We start from the raw sequence: 8,746 nt of genomic DNA, 5'->3' as shown, positions 1-8,746 counted from the left end.
TTGATCTCTTTTGTGTTGTTTGCGTTGGTTTTTTCCCCATTCCTTCTCTGAGAGTGAAAGTGCTGTGCTCTAACAAGCTTGTACCACTGGGATTTTACACTTTGGTGCAGGAGATGTGCATGGTAGTTGGCAGTCTAATTAATGCTACTACTGCTCCTGACTTCCCAGTTTAAGATTAGAATGAGTAGGGAGGCGTTTCTGTTACCATTTCCCCATTACTGAAGCTTATTGCTGAGTTCTGCTGACGTTATTACTTGAGCTTAAATGGAAAAGCAGCAGTGTAATGTTTTCATTGCTTCCTTCACTGGCTTCACATGCATTCTGAATGCCAGGACAAGTCATAGGAAGGTTACTAATTCTGTGTAAACAAAATATACAGAATATTCTTAAGAGGATAAGACAACACCAGGCTACGTTGATTCAAATCACCATGTGAATTATGGTTTAAATCAGCAAGTGGGCAAGCTTTGTTCACACAGTAAGTTTCTGCCTTGTTTGTGCTGAGGTCATGTTTCCCTGCTATCCACCCCCTAAAAGATTTCTTCCCTTCCACATCTGTTGGTGACCAAATGAACCAACTTTTATGTGATTGCATATCGCTTCTAAAGGACATTTGGTCATCCTTTGTGCCCCCTGGAGAGGCGTCGTGTCAGGGGTGGCCAGCCTCTGGTTTGTGAGCTCTTCAGCCACGTGTTGCTCACCCAGGCTCTGGCATGGGGCTGGTGAGTAACATGGTGTCCTGCAGCCTGCTCGTGGGCATAAACAAGCCAGTCCCTGTGTGTGACCAGCCTGTCCCCTCCTTGCCGCTGTGGCACGAGTGGCTCTTGGCATCCTCCCTGAAAAGCTTTCTGGGATCTCTGCCCTTCTCGCAGGTACGTGGTGCATGTTTGGTGAAGGTCAGCCATGTGGAGACCAGTAGGCAACTCGTAGAGTCACAAAGTCTGGCTGCCTCTCCATTACGTTTTTTCTTAACAAATGTGAGTGTGTGGTAAAGCCATTGCCAGCCTGAAGTTTTGACTGGGGGATCCTGAAATTTGATGTTTTGTATGCTGAGAAATTATAAATGTTACTTCGTTGTTGTTCATGATTTGCAGCAAGTTCTATTCAGATGGAAATGGGAATTGAAATAACTTGCAGAAAAGCAGTTATTTAGAATTCTTTTAATTAGTTGACTGGCAGTATCTTTAACATGCTGGAGAAATAAGTTGACTAAAATATATTTTGATAAAACCTCTTAATGAAACTAAGTGTTCCTGAGTTTCTGGTACCTTCTACTCCTGCAGGATTTTAGCGCTAGCTGATCTTAACCACCTTAGGCTATTTTTTTTTTACACAGAAAGTCGGAACACTTTTTATATGCCAATTAGTTTAAATGGGAATAAACAGTGCGTGTGGAATGCAATTATCAGAATGAACTGGAACTAAGTAAATATTTCACATTCAAGGGAAAGCTGCCTGCTGGCTGCGGTGAGGTTAGTGGTTCAGGACAGCTTTGGTTTGTGATGGTTTCTTCTTCAGTGACTTCATCCAGTGCAGTGGTTTGACTTGCCTTAAAGCTCCACCAGCAAACACGGCCTGCTTATGATTTCTCCCGTATTTACAATTGCTTTTGTATTAATAGTCAATAATGACTTAAAGTGGTTCAATTAGATTGTCATAGTTTACAATATAGTTACTATTTTTTTAATATAAAAGTTGGGCTTACAAGGGGACAACTTCACTCATCTCATCCATCTCAGATGCCCTAAAATATGATCGCACCAGCATCCAACCTCATGTCATGGACAGAAAGGCTTCCACCTGCCCTTGTCCCCCTGAGGGCCAAGCCGCCCAGCCCAGCAGACATGGCTGCAGTCCCTGCAGCTGAACTCTGGGCAAAACGTGTCCCAGGCCCCAGCTGAGAGCCATGAATTTGAAAGAACATGCAACATCACCCTTGCTTGTTCCACCAGAGCATCCCCCCGCCATCACAAGTCTTGGCTGTGCCAATTTTGTTGAGGCGGCAGGCTGATGGGAGAAGGTCAGTTTTGTTGAGCATTGCTCGGAATAGCTCCAAGCTTCACTAATGAGTGATACACCTATTCTGAAGTTATTTTGCCCAGGTTGATTTGCACAGTTTGCTTTACCACAGACTGGCCATATGCCTGTTTGTAGTTATGTATAAAATTAATTTGCTCTGCAAATCTTTATAAACCTTTTTTCCCCCTCCTTCAAAGTCCATTTATCTGAATAAAAATGAAGTTCAACAATCCATGTGTGCTTTTATTTTATTTTTTTAATTTGGAAGCTAAGAGAAATGTAGCTTGGAATTACTTGTAATGGAGAACACTTATTTTCAGTAATTGCCTGTGCTTCATTGTTCAGTGTGTTATGCATTTCCTGCTAGCAGCTGAGTCATGGAGTTTGCATGGATAACGCAGCTGCCGAGTTGCGATCTTGATGGGATGAAGGCTTGTGCTAGCAACTCCGAGGGTCTCGTGTTCAGCTGGTAATGATGAATGATTAACATTAAATCTACCTGGTTATTCACTTTTTTTTTCTACACACACAAATGCATAAATAGGAAAGGAAAAATGAAAGTGGTGTTGTTTGCCTTAAAAACAGAAGCTGAGATGTTGGGGAACCATTGGGACAGGCATATAAATGTAAAGTAGCTGAACATCAGTGCACATTGTACACCCAGATCCTGTTCTCAAGATAAGCTGACTGAATCCTAGCTCTGGTTTACGTGAGAAGGGTGGGCATATAAATTGGAAGGCATCTGTTTAGCTATTTCTTCCTATTCCAGCTGCTTACACTCCCTTTCCTGGTTTTGTAATTCCATTATTTCTAGCACATGTGTGTTTTCTGCAGCCAAAGTCCTGCAGGAATTTTGCAGGAAAAGGGGTGGATGTTGAAGTGTTACCAATGCATTAGCTGTATTTACCCTTGCTCTAAATTAAATGTGTATGACCAAGACTTCATGAATGGACCCATCTTCCTCCCCCTTGTTGGCTTTGCCTTTATGAGGACTAAACAGTGTTATGCTGGACAACCAACAAAAAAGTGGCAAGGTGTGAGGGGGAAATACCTCAAGCTGCTGTTGCTTGTATTGAGTGTGCTCTCTCACAAAGCGTCATTGTTGTAAATAAAACTCGTTACTAATACTGTGCTGTGGCTGGGAGGAGAGAAGTGAAGTCTGGAGAAAGTCATTAAAAATATCTTGCTAAGGGGGTGTGGCATTTGCACTTCATAGCAGCTTTGAGGTTAGTACTCAGGAGCCTGTATCTTCTGGCCTCATGGCCTCACGAACAAAGCCTGGGTACCATTTGGAAACAGCAAGTTAAGAGCATAATGACACTCAGAGAAACGTGGGCTTCCAATTCATTTGGGCACTCTTGACCATCTCACTCTGTGTCTCTTGGGAAGCGTTTCCATTCAGAAAATTAATTTGGATGTATTTCCTCTATTATTTAATTCTCCTGAACTTCTGTAAAAACAGGGCTTTCTGAACGTTGGAGAGTAGAAATGCACTAAATATAATGTTGATTCATGCATGAACCTTGCATGAAAATTTTGACCTGAATTTCTTTCCAGACCAGCTAGCTTTGTGGTAGGTCCCTACATGAAAACCTTTGAGGCACTGTTGTACAGGGCCTGGGCTGAAGGAAAGCTTTCCCTGCACACTGCAAATATGATATAACATCCACTTCTGCGCAGCCCCAGCCAGCCTCTGAACTCTGCCATCACCCCTTCGTAACTTGGGGCTTGGCTTTTTCCTCCACAGCTCCGATACTTCCTTAGCATTTTCATACCGCCACACTTCATAATCATTAACAAAAACAACCAAGCATATGCTCAGGAAAACAGCTACCAAATACCATTGTCAGCAGCACGTTCGGGTCAGTCTGAGGATTGTCACGGTCTGCTAGGAACACACAGTGTGTCCTAGCTTCTGTCAGGCTCTGGCCATACAAGACCTAGGCACTCATCACACCTAACAAAGGTGGCCAAAATTTTGTAAGCATATACGTAAAGCATCTTTGTCTTTTGCATAAATCTGAATGAATTAATCTGTGCAGTAAACCAGGGTTACCATAGAGCTGTCTTTTGGAAGGGACTGTTCTGAGAGTCAGGTTCAATGGGTATATTTTCCCCCAGGAGGAACTGGTGCTCTGCCTTGCCTTAAGACAAGAGACAGATTCAGCCTGACCTGCTACTGAGGCTGGAGGCAGGATCATATATAAACTGGTGTCAACAAGAAAATAAAGCCTCTAATTAAATATTAACCAGTCAAGATACCAGGTTTGGTGGTTAATTAATCCAGCCAGTCCAATCACTCCCCAGATGCCACAAGAGATTTTGAGGTGCAGTAAATGTGCTGTAGCTGTGCCTATGTTAGCAAGTAGCACAGCCCGGGAGTGGAACCATAACGCAGAAGGGTGCTGAGTTTGCACTGCTCACACCGTGTGCATTTCACCCGAGAGGAATCCACTTTGTGTGCCCTTTCCGTGATGCAAACCAAAGCAGGGTAAGTGGGGATGATTGGGGCATTCATGGGGTAAGTGCTCTGCTGACCTGAGCTGAACACTAATGTGTAGGCACCCTCTGTGAACTGGCCCCCTTCCAGCTTCTCTGCAAAAATACCAGGATAAGAAGCACGTTAAGAAATACGGCTTAATCCTATGAGCATAACGTTAAGCTTTATAGCTATGGCATTAATATATGAATCATGCTGAATAATAGCACACCATCAACGAGCTGAGAAGCTCATATTTCCACAAATGTTAAGGCATGAACAGCGTTCCTATGTAGTACACACAAATAAATCTCCATCTGACGGTTAAGTAAGACCTGAAGTGACTGTGGCAAATCAAAAGGCAGAGCTAGGACCAGGCTGCAGGTTTTCTCATCCCAATGCCAGCCTCATGCCCTTGACATCAGCACAGGGCTGGCCCGCGCAGGACGGTTTCCAAACAGAGTTAAGTTACCAAACCTGTCTGACTTTAAGGGAAGAGCTTTCAATTACAGATAAATGATGGATGGTTTTTGCTTTCAGCAGCTGAGGCTATGTTGTGGGGGGACGCAACTCCCTTTTCCATGGGGTGCCCTGTCTTCACCTGGCCAAATTTAATGGCAGTTGCTGCTGGTGCTCGGTTTTCCATTGCTCCTCCTCTAAAGCAAATGCTCATGCTCTCGATGTTATTTCTAGCATCACCCTGCTGGCAGAGCAACAGCAACCCAAGTTTGGCCAAGGTCTGGGCCAGCATCTGTGCTTGGGAGGAGACCCTCGGGGTACAACGTGCCAGATCCTGCTGTATCTGTGTCAGTTCACACCAGTGTTCATATCGGTATCTTTTTTTTTTTTTCCCTCTGTAGACAATGCAGCCAGTTTTCCTCTGCTTCTGCCAGCCTTTAGAAGGAAAATAAATCTCTGTAGTTAAAATCACAAGTCCTCGTAAAAACCTGCTTGTGCCCAGAAAGCTAAGCGTCGGAGCTTGCCTGAAGCTTAGGAAGAAGTGGCATCTTTTTCAATAAATTTACATCTCTAAATAGATGATAAGTGTTGAATCAATTTCCATATGTTTAAAATAGCAGAGCATTAAGTATTCTGGCACTTCAAGCAATCAACTAATTTGGGACTGTTATGAGAATATCTTTTATACTAGTGGAGCAATTCATCTGAAAAACAGGGACAGTGCGCATCTCTGTGCCCTTTCAATATCATAAAGGACAGCAAATCGACAAGAAATCCTATTTGTTTGCCTGAGGAGGTTACGGTGTCTTATGACATTCAGGTCTTTACAAAATCAACTTCCAGCTCTTAACAAAGCAATGATAATATAACCCCGTTTGGCTTGCCTGGCCACACGACCTACACATAGCCACACAGGTCCAACAGTAAGAGAGAGCAAGACAAGATGCAAGGGCAGAGGCTGTCCCTGCCTCCAGGCTGGGATGGATCTCTGGCCACATCCAGCTGGCTGCCTGCTGACCCTCAGCCTGAAACAAAACTCAGCACTTCGTTCCTACTGTCACGTTCATATTTGAGATGACAGTCATATTGTCATGAGCATTAAATGCGTGAAGCCTGTGCTCTGGAAAGTTTCAAGGAAAATGAATGCCTTTAAAATCAGCTGGTTTTTTTTACCATGGTACTGCTGGTCTGGATGTCAAGGGCAGCAGAGCCTTGAAAACTGCCTGCCTGCAGGGCCAGGAAGATAACAATGCATCACATCGCATTCTCTCTCACATTTAGCACACGATCTTCCTAGTCCTGAAAAACAGGGACTTGGATGAGGACAGATTTGGGGGTTGTTTGATGATTTTTTTTTAATATAAGTTTTTGTCCTGGAAAAGGCAATACCACTGGGGAGAGCTTCTAACTAGCAAGTGGATTGTTCATAGCCCAGACCTTCTTCACTATTTACATGTTGATTTCTTAATGCCAAAGCAATAAGAAGTTCAGCCACTGACTTCAAAAGGAGGATGTCAGGACTCATGGGAGCAGCAGGATCTTTATTACATACAGCTTTTTAACTAACATTTTTGGGTAGTTTAAAACCTAATTGGGAAACCATGCATTTCTAATTCACTTTCCCTCCACAACAGCTTCTTGGCTCGGATCACTCTTCACAGTTTTCTTGCTCTTTCCTCAACTCCATTTACCATGGCGATGGGATAAGGAAAGAAAATCACAAACCACTGTCTAGATGCTCTGGAAAGCTGGGTGTCCTCAGGAGCAGGGAAATCAGGTGGGAAACAATCCGCAAGACACCAGCCAGGGATTTTTCACTTTTTACCTTGATGTTGGCTGTCGCTGCTAGATGCACACCAGCTAAAAAGCAATCTGTTGGGCAATACTCAGCTTGAGCCCCTGGAAGACCCACTGCATTGCTGCAGTAAGACGTCTAATGCTCTTACAGACTTGATGCAAATGTGTTTGTGATGGTGAATGAGACTCTGGACATAGGAAAACCATGTTGAGAATGAGTTTGTAGCAGCGACAGTAAGGAACTTTTTGTTTTTCAAGGTCCGTGGTGTGAACAAGATCTGTGAGGGGTTAGCCATGAGCCATAATGGGACCAGCCTCCCTTACCAACTTTTTTTCCCCATGGGATTTTCTCTTTTGGAGCAAGGGTAGCAGTCTTTCCTTAAGAGACCAAACTGCAGAGGCAGCGTAAAGATGTATGAGAACAATCTGACACAGCACAGCAATTATGGGTCCCATCTCTAATAATTTACTGGAGCTCGCCCTACTGCCCTTTCTGCATTTAGATCAGCAGAAGGGTGCATAATGAGGGCCACAGGAGGACAATCGGGTTCTTAGAGCTGGTCAAGTGAATTAAAGTGAATTACTTGGCAGTTCACCAAAAGCAGACCAAAGAAGGCTCTTCAGGAGGAAAAAAAAAAAAAAGAGAGAGAGAGAGAGAGAGAGAAAGAAAGAAAAATAATCTTGAAGGTGGCCAGTCTGCAGGCGAAATTTGTCAGATTTCAGACCTGCCGTAAAGGAGAGCAGTGGCTCAGTGTTTTGTAGAGACACCAAACCTGTGCATTACCAAAATTCACCAATAAAATGCAAGTATTTATATTTCTGATCCAACTGGCATGGCTATAGCAGTCCCATGTTCGTCCTTCCTAATACTGTCCACACGCTGTTGAAGGGCGAAATGCCGTTTCCAGCAGGAGATAGTTACTGGTGAGCAGCATCCTTTTAGGACAACCTCGCAGCATTGCCCTGACCTCACGATGGCCTGGCGCGGGGTGATGGAAAGCCCTGGGGCTGCTGCATCCTGGAGGGAGGTGGAAGCGGCCGTGCGTCCCTTTAGTGTGGGGGGAAATACTTTCCACCATACTTTTGCCACCTCTCCGCAGTCCAGCACCTTCGCAGGCCTCCTCCTAGCATCATTATTTGTACAGCCTGCTGCTGGGGTACAGGTGGGAAGGGCAGCGAGAGCTGTCACACGTACATAAATAAATAAGCAAGGCCGCTGGATTCGAGTGGCTATGCTGGCAGACGTGACAAAGGCTTCTGCAGAATCTGCTGCAATAAGATACTTAAAGCCTCATTCGAAACCTGCCAGCTTCCCTACCCCACAGAAGGGAGATAACGCACAATGCATTCTTCAAAGAGGCATTTTAAGGGCTAAAAAGACATTCACGTGAGGCTTTGAAAATGCACATAAATCACAGGTGCTAACACCATGCAGGGGCAAGGCCAAGCATTGCTCGCACCCTGCATCCTCCACAACCTTTGGGCGGGACCCAAAATGAGGTCTGCGGTGGTGGCACCCTGCCCACAGGTTGCAGGCAAGCTGACACCCAGGCCAGGAGTTTGGGGAGATTTAGTGCTTTCACCACACTTTGGAGGCCTGGAGCACAGCTCCAGGTGGACGAGAAGCGCTTGGCGCCTTCTACCCAGGGAGAGACATCCATAGTGCCCCAGAGCATCCTCACGAAAGTGCCAGTGCTGGGTTTTGCTGCCCTGCTTGGCCTCATCAGTTGATTTTGCAGTGGTTGTATGATGTATTTGTCACCTAACCGATGCGTGTGGTGCGTGACACCGACCCCGTTGGCTCGGCGTTGGGTACCCACTATGAAAAGCAGTTAAACACCACTCCAGGGACAAACAGCAGCCGCTGGGCGGTATTTAGAAGGTGGCGTTGCCTTCGCCGGTGCAGACACGTCTACCTGCTGCCGGGTCCGGGCTCCGTGCTGCCAGGTCACCTCCCCGAGCCAAAAACCCACCCAGTGCTGCGGGGATTCG

The sequence above is a fragment of the Cygnus olor genome, chromosome 2 (assembly GCF_009769625.2).
Source record: "Cygnus olor isolate bCygOlo1 chromosome 2, bCygOlo1.pri.v2, whole genome shotgun sequence".
NCBI classification, from domain to species: domain Eukaryota; kingdom Metazoa; phylum Chordata; class Aves; order Anseriformes; family Anatidae; genus Cygnus; species Cygnus olor.
Note: the sequence above shows the minus strand (reverse complement) of the source record.